Genomic DNA, 12,919 nt, shown 5'->3' with positions numbered 1-12,919 from the left:
TTCCTCCCTTAGAGTTAAACTAGCTTCTGAAAGCTCAACCTCCGGGGAGTTTGTTTGGCAGAGATATAGAACACACTTTTCCAAGCCTGTTGGAAGGCATTTGCAGTTTCATTTCGCGTCTAATTTCCCAAACCAAACTGCTTGCAGCTCTAACTGCCTTCTAACTACCACTTCTTCGGTTCAGTGAGATATGCTGGATTCTAAACGGAGAAGCTTCTCTGACGCTTTTTCACAGAGATTTTGAAACTGAAATCTCCCATGCCGTTTCCACCATAGGCAGCAATGGGCTTCCCCATAGAACTTGCCAACCTGAATTCCTACAGGCTAGATGTGAGAGGCACATTCTGCTGCTTCCTCCCTTAGAGTTAAACTAGCTTCTGAAAGCTCAAACTCCGGGGAGTTTGTTTGGCAGAGATATAGAACACACTTTTCCAAGCCTGTTGGAAGGCATTTGCAGTTTCATTTCGCGTCTAATTTCCCAAACCAAACTGCTTGCAGCTCTAACTGCCTTCTAACTACCACTTCTTCGGTTCAGTGAGATATGCTGGATTCTAAACGGAGAAGCTTCTCTGACGCTTTTTCACAGAGATTTTGAAACTGAAATCTCCCATGCCGTTTCCACCATAGGCAGCAATGGGCTTCCCCATAGAACTTGCCAACCTGAATTCCTACAGGCTAGATGTGAAAGGCACATTCTGCTGCTTCCTCCCTTAGAGTTAAACTAGCTTCTGAAAGCTCAACCTCCGGGGAGTTTGTTTGGCAGAGATATAGAACACACTTTTCCAAGCCTGTTGGAAGGCATTTGCAGTTTCATTTCGCGTCTAATTTCCCAAACCAAACTGCTTGCAGCTCTAACTGCCTTCTAACTACCACTTCTTCGGTTCAGTGAGATATGCTGGATTCTAAACGGAGAAGCTTCTCTGACGCTTTTTCACAGAGATTTTGAAACTGAAATCTCCCATGCTGTTTCCACCATAGGCAGCAATGGGCTTCCCCATAGAACTTGCCAACCTGAATTCCTACAGGCTAGATGTGAGAGGCACATTCTGCTGCTTCCTCCCTAAGAATTAAGCTTGCTTCTGAAAGCTCAACCTCCGGGGAGTCTGTTTGGCAGAGATATAGAACACACTTTTCCAAGCCTGTTGGAAGGCCTTTGCAGTGTCATTTCGCATCTAATTTCCCAAACCAAACTGCTTGCAGCTCTAACTCCCTTCTAACTACCACTTCTTCGGTTCAGTGAGATATGCAGGATTCTAAACGGAGAAGCTTCTCTGACGCTTTTTCACAGAAATTTTGAAACTGAAATTTCCAAACCCGTTTCATACGAAGGCGCCAATGGGCTTCCCCATAGAACTTGCCAACCTGAATTCCTACAGGCTAGATGTGAGAGGCACATTCTGCTGCTTCCGCCCTTAGAGTTAAACTAGCTTCTGAAATCTCAACCTCCGGGGAGTTTGTTTGGCAGAGATATAGAACACACTTTTCCAAGCCTGTTGGAAGGCATTTGCAGTTTCATTTCGCGTCTAATTTCCCAAACCAAAGTGCTTGCAGCTCTAACTCCCTTCTAACTGCCACTTCTTCGGTTCAGTGAGATATGCTGGATTCTAAACGGAGAAGCTTTTCTGACGCTTTTTCACAGAGATTTTGAAACTGAAATCTCCCATGCCGTTTCCACCATAGGCAGCAATGGGCTTCCCTATAGAACTTGCCAACCTGAATTCCTACAGGCTAGATGTGAGAGGCACATTCTGCTGCTTCCTCCCTTAGAGTTAAACTTGCTTCTGAAAGCTCAACCTCCAGGGAGTTTGTTTGGCAGAGATATAGAACACACTTTTCCAAGCCTGTTGGAAGGCATTTGCAGTTTCATTTCGCGTCTAATTTCCCAAACCAAACTGCTTGCAGCTCTAACTCCCTTCTAACTACCACTTCTTCGGTTCAGTGAGATATGCTGGATTCTAAACGGAGAAGCTTCTCTGACGCTTTTTCACAGAGATTTTGAAACTGAAATTTCCAAACCCGTTTCCAACGAAGGCGCCAATGGGCTTCCCCATAGAACTTGCCAACCTGAATTCCTACAGGCTAGATGTGAGAGGCACATTCTGCTGCTTCCTCCCTTAGAGTTAAACTTGCTTCTGAAAGCTCAACCTCCGGGGAGTTTGTTTGGCAGAGATATAGAACACACTTTTCCAAGCCTGTTGGAAGGCATTTGCAGTTTCATTTCGCGTCTAATTTCCCAAACCAAACTGCTTGCAGCTCTAACTGCCTTCTAACTACCACTTCTTCGGTTCAGTGAGATATGCTGGATTCTAAACGGAGAAGCTTCTCTGACGCTTTTTCACAGAGATTTTGAAACTGAAATCTCCCATGCTGTTTCCACCATAGCCAGCAATGGGCTTCCCCATAGAACTTGCCAACCTGAATTCCTACAGGCTAGATGTGAGAGGCACATTCTGCTGCTTCCTCCCTTAGAGTTAAACTAGCTTCTGAAAGCTCAACCTCCAGGGAGTCTGTTTGGCAGAGGTATAGAACACACTTTTCCAAGCCTGTTGGAAGGCCTTTGCAGTGTCATTTCGCATCTAATTTCCCAAACCAAACTGCTTGCAGCTCTAACTCCCTTCTAACTACCACTTCTTCGGTTCAGTGAGATATGCTGGATTCTAAACGGAGAAGCTTCTCTGACACTTTTTCACAGAGATTTTGAAACTGAAATTTCCAAACCCGTTTCCAACGAAGGCGCCAATGGGCTTCCCCATAGAACTTGCCAACCTGAATTCCTACAGGCTAGATGTGAGAGGCACATTCTGCTGCTTCCTCCCTTAGAGTTAAACTAGCTTCTGAAAGCTCAACCTCCGGGGAGTTTGTTTGGCAGAGATATAGAACACACTTTTCCAAGCCTGTTGGAAGGCATTTGCAGTTTCATTTCGCGTCTAATTTCCCAAACCAAACTGCTTGCAGCTCTAACTCCCTTCTAACTACCACTTCTTCGGTTCAGTGAGATATGCTGGATTCTAAACGGAGAAGCTTCTCTGACGCTTTTTCACAGAGATTTTGAAACTGAAATCTCCCATGCCGTTTCCACCATAGGCAGCAATGGGCTTCCCCATAGAACTTGCCAACCTGAATTCCTAAAGGCTAGATGTGAGAGGCACATTCTGCTGCTTCCTCCCTTAGAGTTAAACTTGCTTCTGACAGCTCAACCTCCGGGGAGTTTGTTTGGCAGAGATATAGAACACACTTTTCCAAGCCTGTTGGAAGGCATTTGCAGTTTCATTTCGCGTCTAATTTCCCAAACCAAACTGCTTGCAGCTCTAACTCCCTTCTAACTACCACTTCTTCGGTTCAGTGACATATGCTGGATTCTAAACGGAGAAGCTTCTCTGACGCTTTTTCACAGAGATTTTGAAACTGAAATTTCCAAACCCGTTTCCAACGAAGGCGCCAATGGGCTTCCCCATAGAACTTGCCAACCTGAATTCCTACAGGCTAGATGTGAGAGGCACATTCTGCTGCTTCCTCCCTTAGAGTTAAACTAGCTTCTGAAAGCTCAACCTCCGGGGAGTTTGTTTGGCAGAGATATAGAACACACTTTTCCAAGCCTGTTGGAAGGCATTTGCAGTTTCATTTCGCGTCTAATTTCCCAAACCAAACTGCTTGCAGCTCTAACTGCCTTCTAACTACCACTTCTTCGGTTCAGTGAGATATGCTGGATTCTAAACGGAGAAGCTTCTCTGACGCTTTTTCACAGAGATTTTGAAACTGAAATCTCCCATGCCGTTTCCACCATAGGCAGCAATGGGCTTCCCCATAGAACTTGCCAACCTGAATTCCTACAGGCTAGATGTGAGAGGCACATTCTGCTGCTTCCTCCCTTAGAGTTAAACTAGCTTCTGAAAGCTCAAACTCCGGGGAGTTTGTTTGGCAGAGATATAGAACACACTTTTCCAAGCCTGTTGGAAGGCATTTGCAGTTTCATTTCGCGTCTAATTTCCCAAACCAAACTGCTTGCAGCTCTAACTGCCTTCTAACTACCACTTCTTCGGTTCAGTGAGATATGCTGGATTCTAAACGGAGAAGCTTCTCTGACGCTTTTTCACAGAGATTTTGAAACTGAAATCTCCCATGCCGTTTCCACCATAGGCAGCAATGGGCTTCCCATAGAACTTGCCAACCTGAATTCCTACAGGCTAGATGTGAAAGGCACATTCTGCTGCTTCCTCCCTTAGAGTTAAACTAGCTTCTGAAAGCTCAACCTCCGGGGAGTTTGTTTGGCAGAGATATAGAACACACTTTTCCAAGCCTGTTGGAAGGCATTTGCAGTTTCATTTCGCGTCTAATTTCCCAAACCAAACTGCTTGCAGCTCTAACTGCCTTCTAACTACCACTTCTTCGGTTCAGTGAGATATGCTGGATTCTAAACGGAGAAGCTTCTCTGACGCTTTTTCACAGAGATTTTGAAACTGAAATCTCCCATGCTGTTTCCACCATAGGCAGCAATGGGCTTCCCCATAGAACTTGCCAACCTGAATTCCTACAGGCTAGATGTGAGAGGCACATTCTGCTGCTTCCTCCCTAAGAATTAAGCTTGCTTCTGAAAGCTCAACCTCCGGGGAGTCTGTTTGGCAGAGATATAGAACACACTTTTCCAAGCCTGTTGGAAGGCCTTTGCAGTGTCATTTCGCATCTAATTTCCCAAACCAAACTGCTTGCAGCTCTAACTCCCTTCTAACTACCACTTCTTCGGTTCAGTGAGATATGCAGGATTCTAAACGGAGAAGCTTCTCTGACGCTTTTTCACAGAAATTTTGAAACTGAAATTTCCAAACCCGTTTCATACGAAGGCGCCAATGGGCTTCCCCATAGAACTTGCCAACCTGAATTCCTACAGGCTAGATGTGAGAGGCACATTCTGCTGCTTCCGCCCTTAGAGTTAAACTAGCTTCTGAAATCTCAACCTCCGGGGAGTTTGTTTGGCAGAGATATAGAACACACTTTTCCAAGCCTGTTGGAAGGCATTTGCAGTTTCATTTCGCGTCTAATTTCCCAAACCAAAGTGCTTGCAGCTCTAACTCCCTTCTAACTGCCACTTCTTCGGTTCAGTGAGATATGCTGGATTCTAAACGGAGAAGCTTTTCTGACGCTTTTTCACAGAGATTTTGAAACTGAAATCTCCCATGCCGTTTCCACCATAGGCAGCAATGGGCTTCCCTATAGAACTTGCCAACCTGAATTCCTACAGGCTAGATGTGAGAGGCACATTCTGCTGCTTCCTCCCTTAGAGTTAAACTTGCTTCTGAAAGCTCAACCTCCGGGGAGTTTGTTTGGCAGAGATATAGAACACACTTTTCCAAGCCTGTTGGAAGGCATTTGCAGTTTCATTTCGCGTCTAATTTCCCAAACCAAACTGCTTGCAGCTCTAACTCCCTTCTAACTACCACTTCTTCGGTTCAGTGAGATATGCTGGATTCTAAACGGAGAAGCTTCTCTGACGCTTTTTCACAGAGATTTTGAAACTGAAATTTCCAAACCCGTTTCCAACGAAGGCGCCAATGGGCTTCCCCATAGAACTTGCCAACCTGAATTCCTACAGGCTAGATGTGAGAGGCACATTCTGCTGCTTCCTCCCTTAGAGTTAAACTTGCTTCTGAAAGCTCAACCTCCGGGGAGTTTGTTTGGCAGAGATATAGAACACACTTTTCCAAGCCTGTTGGAAGGCATTTGCAGTTTCATTTCGCGTCTAATTTCCCAAACCAAACTGCTTGCAGCTCTAACTGCCTTCTAACTACCACTTCTTCGGTTCAGTGAGATATGCTGGATTCTAAACGGAGAAGCTTCTCTGACGCTTTTTCACAGAGATTTTGAAACTGAAATCTCCCATGCTGTTTCCACCATAGCCAGCAATGGGCTTCCCCATAGAACTTGCCAACCTGAATTCCTACAGGCTAGATGTGAGAGGCACATTCTGCTGCTTCCTCCCTTAGAGTTAAACTAGCTTCTGAAAGCTCAACCTCCAGGGAGTCTGTTTGGCAGAGGTATAGAACACACTTTTCCAAGCCTGTTGGAAGGCCTTTGCAGTGTCATTTCGCATCTAATTTCCCAAACCAAACTGCTTGCAGCTCTAACTCCCTTCTAACTACCACTTCTTCGGTTCAGTGAGATATGCTGGATTCTAAACGGAGAAGCTTCTCTGACACTTTTTCACAGAGATTTTGAAACTGAAATTTCCAAACCCGTTTCCAACGAAGGCGCCAATGGGCTTCCCCATAGAACTTGCCAACCTGAATTCCTACAGGCTAGATGTGAGAGGCACATTCTGCTGCTTCCTCCCTTAGAGTTAAACTAGCTTCTGAAAGCTCAACCTCCGGGGAGTTTGTTTGGCAGAGATATAGAACACACTTTTCCAAGCCTGTTGGAAGGCATTTGCAGTTTCATTTCGCGTCTAATTTCCCAAACCAAACTGCTTGCAGCTCTAACTCCCTTCTAACTACCACTTCTTCGGTTCAGTGAGATATGCTGGATTCTAAACGGAGAAGCTTCTCTGACGCTTTTTCACAGAGATTTTGAAACTGAAATCTCCCATGCCGTTTCCACCATAGGCAGCAATGGGCTTCCCCATAGAACTTGCCAACCTGAATTCCTAAAGGCTAGATGTGAGAGGCACATTCTGCTGCTTCCTCCCTTAGAGTTAAACTTGCTTCTGACAGCTCAACCTCCGGGGAGTTTGTATGGCAGAGATATAGAACACACTTTTCCAAGCCTGTTGGAAGGCATTTGCAGTTTCATTTCGCGTCTAATTTCCCAAACCAAACTGCTTGCAGCTCTAACTCCCTTCTAACTACCACTTCTTCGGTTCAGTGAGATATGCTGGATTCTAAACGGAGAAGCTTCTCTGACGCTTTTTCACAGAGATTTTGAAACTGAAATTTCCAAACCCGTTTCCAACGAAGGCGCCAATGGGCTTCCCCATAGAACTTGCCCACCTGAATTCCTACAGGCTAGATGTGAGAGGCACATTCTGCTGCTTCCTCCCTTAGAGTTAAACTAGCTTCTGAAAGCTCAACCTCCGGGGAGTTTGTTTGGCAGAGATATAGAACACACTTTTCCAAGCCTGTTGGAAGGCATTTGCAGTTTCATTTCGCGTCTAATTTCCCAAACCAAACTGCTTGCAGCTCTAACTGCCTTCTAACTACCACTTCTTCGGTTCAGTGAGATATGCTGGATTCTAAACGGAGAAGCTTCTCTGACGCTTTTTCACAGAGATTTTGAAACTGAAATCTCCCATGCCGTTTCCACCATAGGCAGCAATGGGCTTCCCATAGAACTTGCCAACCTGAATTCCTACAGGCTAGATGTGAAAGGCACATTCTGCTGCTTCCTCCCTTAGAGTTAAACTAGCTTCTGAAAGCTCAACCTCCGGGGAGTTTGTTTGGCAGAGATATAGAACACACTTTTCCAAGCCTGTTGGAAGGCATTTGCAGTTTCATTTCGCGTCTAATTTCCCAAACCAAACTGCTTGCAGCTCTAACTGCCTTCTAACTACCACTTCTTCGGTTCAGTGAGATATGCTGGATTCTAAACGGAGAAGCTTCTCTGACGCTTTTTCACAGAGATTTTGAAACTGAAATCTCCCATGCTGTTTCCACCATAGGCAGCAATGGGCTTCCCCATAGAACTTGCCAACCTGAATTCCTACAGGCTAGATGTGAGAGGCACATTCTGCTGCTTCCTCCCTAAGAATTAAGCTTGCTTCTGAAAGCTCAACCTCCGGGGAGTCTGTTTGGCAGAGATATAGAACACACTTTTCCAAGCCTGTTGGAAGGCCTTTGCAGTGTCATTTCGCATCTAATTTCCCAAACCAAACTGCTTGCAGCTCTAACTCCCTTCTAACTACCACTTCTTCGGTTCAGTGAGATATGCAGGATTCTAAACGGAGAAGCTTCTCTGACGCTTTTTCACAGAAATTTTGAAACTGAAATTTCCAAACCCGTTTCATACGAAGGCGCCAATGGGCTTCCCCATAGAACTTGCCAACCTGAATTCCTACAGGCTAGATGTGAGAGGCACATTCTGCTGCTTCCGCCCTTAGAGTTAAACTAGCTTCTGAAATCTCAACCTCCGGGGAGTTTGTTTGGCAGAGATATAGAACACACTTTTCCAAGCCTGTTGGAAGGCATTTGCAGTTTCATTTCGCGTCTAATTTCCCAAACCAAAGTGCTTGCAGCTCTAACTCCCTTCTAACTGCCACTTCTTCGGTTCAGTGAGATATGCTGGATTCTAAACGGAGAAGCTTTTCTGACGCTTTTTCACAGAGATTTTGAAACTGAAATCTCCCATGCCGTTTCCACCATAGGCAGCAATGGGCTTCCCTATAGAACTTGCCAACCTGAATTCCTACAGGCTAGATGTGAGAGGCACATTCTGCTGCTTCCTCCCTTAGAGTTAAACTTGCTTCTGAAAGCTCAACCTCCGGGGAGTTTGTTTGGCAGAGATATAGAACACACTTTTCCAAGCCTGTTGGAAGGCATTTGCAGTTTCATTTCGCGTCTAATTTCCCAAACCAAACTGCTTGCAGCTCTAACTCCCTTCTAACTACCACTTCTTCGGTTCAGTGAGATATGCTGGATTCTAAACGGAGAAGCTTCTCTGACGCTTTTTCACAGAGATTTTGAAACTGAAATTTCCAAACCCGTTTCCAACGAAGGCGCCAATGGGCTTCCCCATAGAACTTGCCAACCTGAATTCCTACAGGCTAGATGTGAGAGGCACATTCTGCTGCTTCCTCCCTTAGAGTTAAACTTGCTTCTGAAAGCTCAACCTCCGGGGAGTTTGTTTGGCAGAGATATAGAACACACTTTTCCAAGCCTGTTGGAAGGCATTTGCAGTTTCATTTCGCGTCTAATTTCCCAAACCAAACTGCTTGCAGCTCTAACTGCCTTCTAACTACCACTTCTTCGGTTCAGTGAGATATGCTGGATTCTAAACGGAGAAGCTTCTCTGACGCTTTTTCACAGAGATTTTGAAACTGAAATCTCCCATGCTGTTTCCACCATAGCCAGCAATGGGCTTCCCCATAGAACTTGCCAACCTGAATTCCTACAGGCTAGATGTGAGAGGCACATTCTGCTGCTTCCTCCCTTAGAGTTAAACTAGCTTCTGAAAGCTCAACCTCCAGGGAGTCTGTTTGGCAGAGGTATAGAACACACTTTTCCAAGCCTGTTGGAAGGCCTTTGCAGTGTCATTTCGCATCTAATTTCCCAAACCAAACTGCTTGCAGCTCTAACTCCCTTCTAACTACCACTTCTTCGGTTCAGTGAGATATGCTGGATTCTAAACGGAGAAGCTTCTCTGACACTTTTTCACAGAGATTTTGAAACTGAAATTTCCAAACCCGTTTCCAACGAAGGCGCCAATGGGCTTCCCCATAGAACTTGCCAACCTGAATTCCTACAGGCTAGATGTGAGAGGCACATTCTGCTGCTTCCTCCCTTAGAGTTAAACTAGCTTCTGAAAGCTCAACCTCCGGGGAGTTTGTTTGGCAGAGATATAGAACACACTTTTCCAAGCCTGTTGGAAGGCATTTGCAGTTTCATTTCGCGTCTAATTTCCCAAACCAAACTGCTTGCAGCTCTAACTCCCTTCTAACTACCACTTCTTCGGTTCAGTGAGATATGCTGGATTCTAAACGGAGAAGCTTCTCTGACGCTTTTTCACAGAGATTTTGAAACTGAAATCTCCCATGCCGTTTCCACCATAGGCAGCAATGGGCTTCCCCATAGAACTTGCCAACCTGAATTCCTAAAGGCTAGATGTGAGAGGCACATTCTGCTGCTTCCTCCCTTAGAGTTAAACTTGCTTCTGACAGCTCAACCTCCGGGGAGTTTGTTTGGCAGAGATATAGAACACACTTTTCCAAGCCTGTTGGAAGGCATTTGCAGTTTCATTTCGCGTCTAATTTCCCAAACCAAACTGCTTGCAGCTCTAACTCCCTTCTAACTACCACTTCTTCGGTTCAGTGAGATATGCTGGATTCTAAACGGAGAAGCTTCTCTGACGCTTTTTCACAGAGATTTTGAAACTGAAATTTCCAAACCCGTTTCCAACGAAGGCGCCAATGGGCTTCCCCATAGAACTTGCCCACCTGAATTCCTACAGGCTAGATGTGAGAGGCACATTCTGCTGCTTCCTCCCTTAGAGTTAAACTAGCTTCTGAAAGCTCAACCTCCGGGGAGTTTGTTTGGCAGAGATATAGAACACACTTTTCCAAGCCTGTTGGAAGGCATTTGCAGTTTCATTTCGCGTCTAATTTCCCAAACCAAACTGCTTGCAGCTCTAACTGCCTTCTAACTACCACTTCTTCGGTTCAGTGAGATATGCTGGATTCTAAACGGAGAAGCTTCTCTGACGCTTTTTCACAGAGATTTTGAAACTGAAATCTCCCATGCCGTTTCCACCATAGGCAGCAATGGGCTTCCCCATAGAACTTGCCAACCTGAATTCCTACAGGCTAGATGTGAGAGGCACATTCTGCTGCTTCCTCCCTTAGAGTTAAACTAGCTTCTGAAAGCTCAACCTCCGGGGAGTTTGTTTGGCAGAGATAAAGAACACACTTTTCCAAGCCTGTTGGAAGGCATTTGCAGTTTCATTTCGCGTCTAATTTCCCAAACCAAACTGCTTGCAGCTCTAACTGCCTTCTAACTACCACTTCTTCGGTTCAGTGAGATATGCTGGATTCTAAACGGAGAAGCTTCTCTGACGCTTTTTCACAGAGATTTTGAAACTGAAATCTCCCATGCTGTTTCCACCATAGGCAGCAATGGGCTTCCCCATAGAACTTGCCAACCTGAATTCCTACAGGCTAGATGTGAGAGGCACATTCTGCTGCTTCCTCCCTAAGAATTAAGCTTGCTTCTGAAAGCTCAACCCCCGGGGAGTCTGTTTGGCAGAGATATAGAACACACTTTTCCAAGCCTGTTGGAAGGCCTTTGCAGTGTCATTTCGCATCTAATTTCCCAAACCAAACTGCTTGCAGCTCTAACTCCCTTCTAACTACCACTTCTTCGGTTCAGTGAGATATGCTGGATTCTAAACGGAGAAGCTTCTCTGACGCTTTTTCACAGAGATTTTGAAACTGAAATTTCCAAACCCGTTTCCAACGAAGGCGCCAATGGGCTTCCCCATAGAACTTGCCAACCTGAATTCCTACAGGCTAGATGTGAGAGGCACATTCTGCTGCTTCCTCCCTTAGAGTTAAACTTGCTTCTGAAAGCTCAACCTCCGGGGAGTTTGTTTGGCAGAGATATAGAACACACTTTTCCAAGCCTGTTGGAAGGCATTTGCAGTTTCATTTCGCGTCTAATTTCCCAAACCAAACTGCTTGCAGCTCTAACTGCCTTCTAACTACCACTTCTTCGGTTCAGTGAGATATGCTGGATTCTAAACGGAGAAGCTTCTCTGACGCTTTTTCACAGAGATTTTGAAACTGAAATCTCCCATGCTGTTTCCACCATAGCCAGCAATGGGCTTCCCCATAGAACTTGCCAACCTGAATTCCTACAGGCTAGATGTGAGAGGCACATTCTGCTGCTTCCTCCCTTAGAGTTAAACTAGCTTCTGAAAGCTCAACCTCCAGGGAGTCTGTTTGGCAGAGGTATAGAACACACTTTTCCAAGCCTGTTGGAAGGCCTTTGCAGTGTCATTTCGCATCTAATTTCCCAAACCAAACTGCTTGCAGCTCTAACTCCCTTCTAACTACCACTTCTTCGGTTCAGTGAGATATGCTGGATTCTAAACGGAGAAGCTTCTCTGACACTTTTTCACAGAGATTTTGAAACTGAAATTTCCAAACCCGTTTCCAACGAAGGCGCCAATGGGCTTCCCCATAGAACTTGCCAACCTGAATTCCTACAGGCTAGATGTGAGAGGCACATTCTGCTGCTTCCTCCCTTAGAGTTAAACTAGCTTCTGAAAGCTCAACCTCCGGGGAGTTTGTTTGGCAGAGATATAGAACACACTTTTCCAAGCCTGTTGGAAGGCATTTGCAGTTTCATTTCGCGTCTAATTTCCCAAACCAAACTGCTTGCAGCTCTAACTCCCTTCTAACTACCACTTCTTCGGTTCAGTGAGATATGCTGGATTCTAAACGGAGAAGCTTCTCTGACGCTTTTTCACAGAGATTTTGAAACTGAAATCTCCCATGCCGTTTCCACCATAGGCAGCAATGGGCTTCCCCATAGAACTTGCCAACCTGAATTCCTAAAGGCTAGATGTGAGAGGCACATTCTGCTGCTTCCTCCCTTAGAGTTAAACTTGCTTCTGACAGCTCAACCTCCGGGGAGTTTGTTTGGCAGAGATATAGAACACACTTTTCCAAGCCTGTTGGAAGGCATTTGCAGTTTCATTTCGCGTCTAATTTCCCAAACCAAACTGCTTGCAGCTCTAACTCCCTTCTAACTACCACTTCTTCGGTTCAGTGAGATATGCTGGATTCTAAACGGAGAAGCTTCTCTGACGCTTTTTCACAGAGATTTTGAAACTGAAATTTCCAAACCCGTTTCCAACGAAGGCGCCAATGGGCTTCCCCATAGAACTTGCCCACCTGAATTCCTACAGGCTAGATGTGAGAGGCACATTCTGCTGCTTCCTCCCTTAGAGTTAAACTAGCTTCTGAAAGCTCAACCTCCGGGGAGTTTGTTTGGCAGAGATATAGAACACACTTTTCCAAGCCTGTTGGAAGGCATTTGCAGTTTCATTTCGCGTCTAATTTCCCAAACCAAACTGCTTGCAGCTCTAACTGCCTTCTAACTACCACTTCTTCGGTTCAGTGAGATATGCTGGATTCTAAACGGAGAAGCTTCTCTGACGCTTTTTCACAGAGATTTTGAAACTGAAATCTCCCATGCCGTTTCCACCATAGGCAGCAATG

Source organism: Cynocephalus volans, chromosome 8 (assembly GCF_027409185.1).
Source record: "Cynocephalus volans isolate mCynVol1 chromosome 8, mCynVol1.pri, whole genome shotgun sequence".
NCBI classification, from domain to species: Eukaryota; Metazoa; Chordata; class Mammalia; order Dermoptera; family Cynocephalidae; genus Cynocephalus; species Cynocephalus volans.
This window is presented reverse-complemented; position numbering follows the sequence as displayed.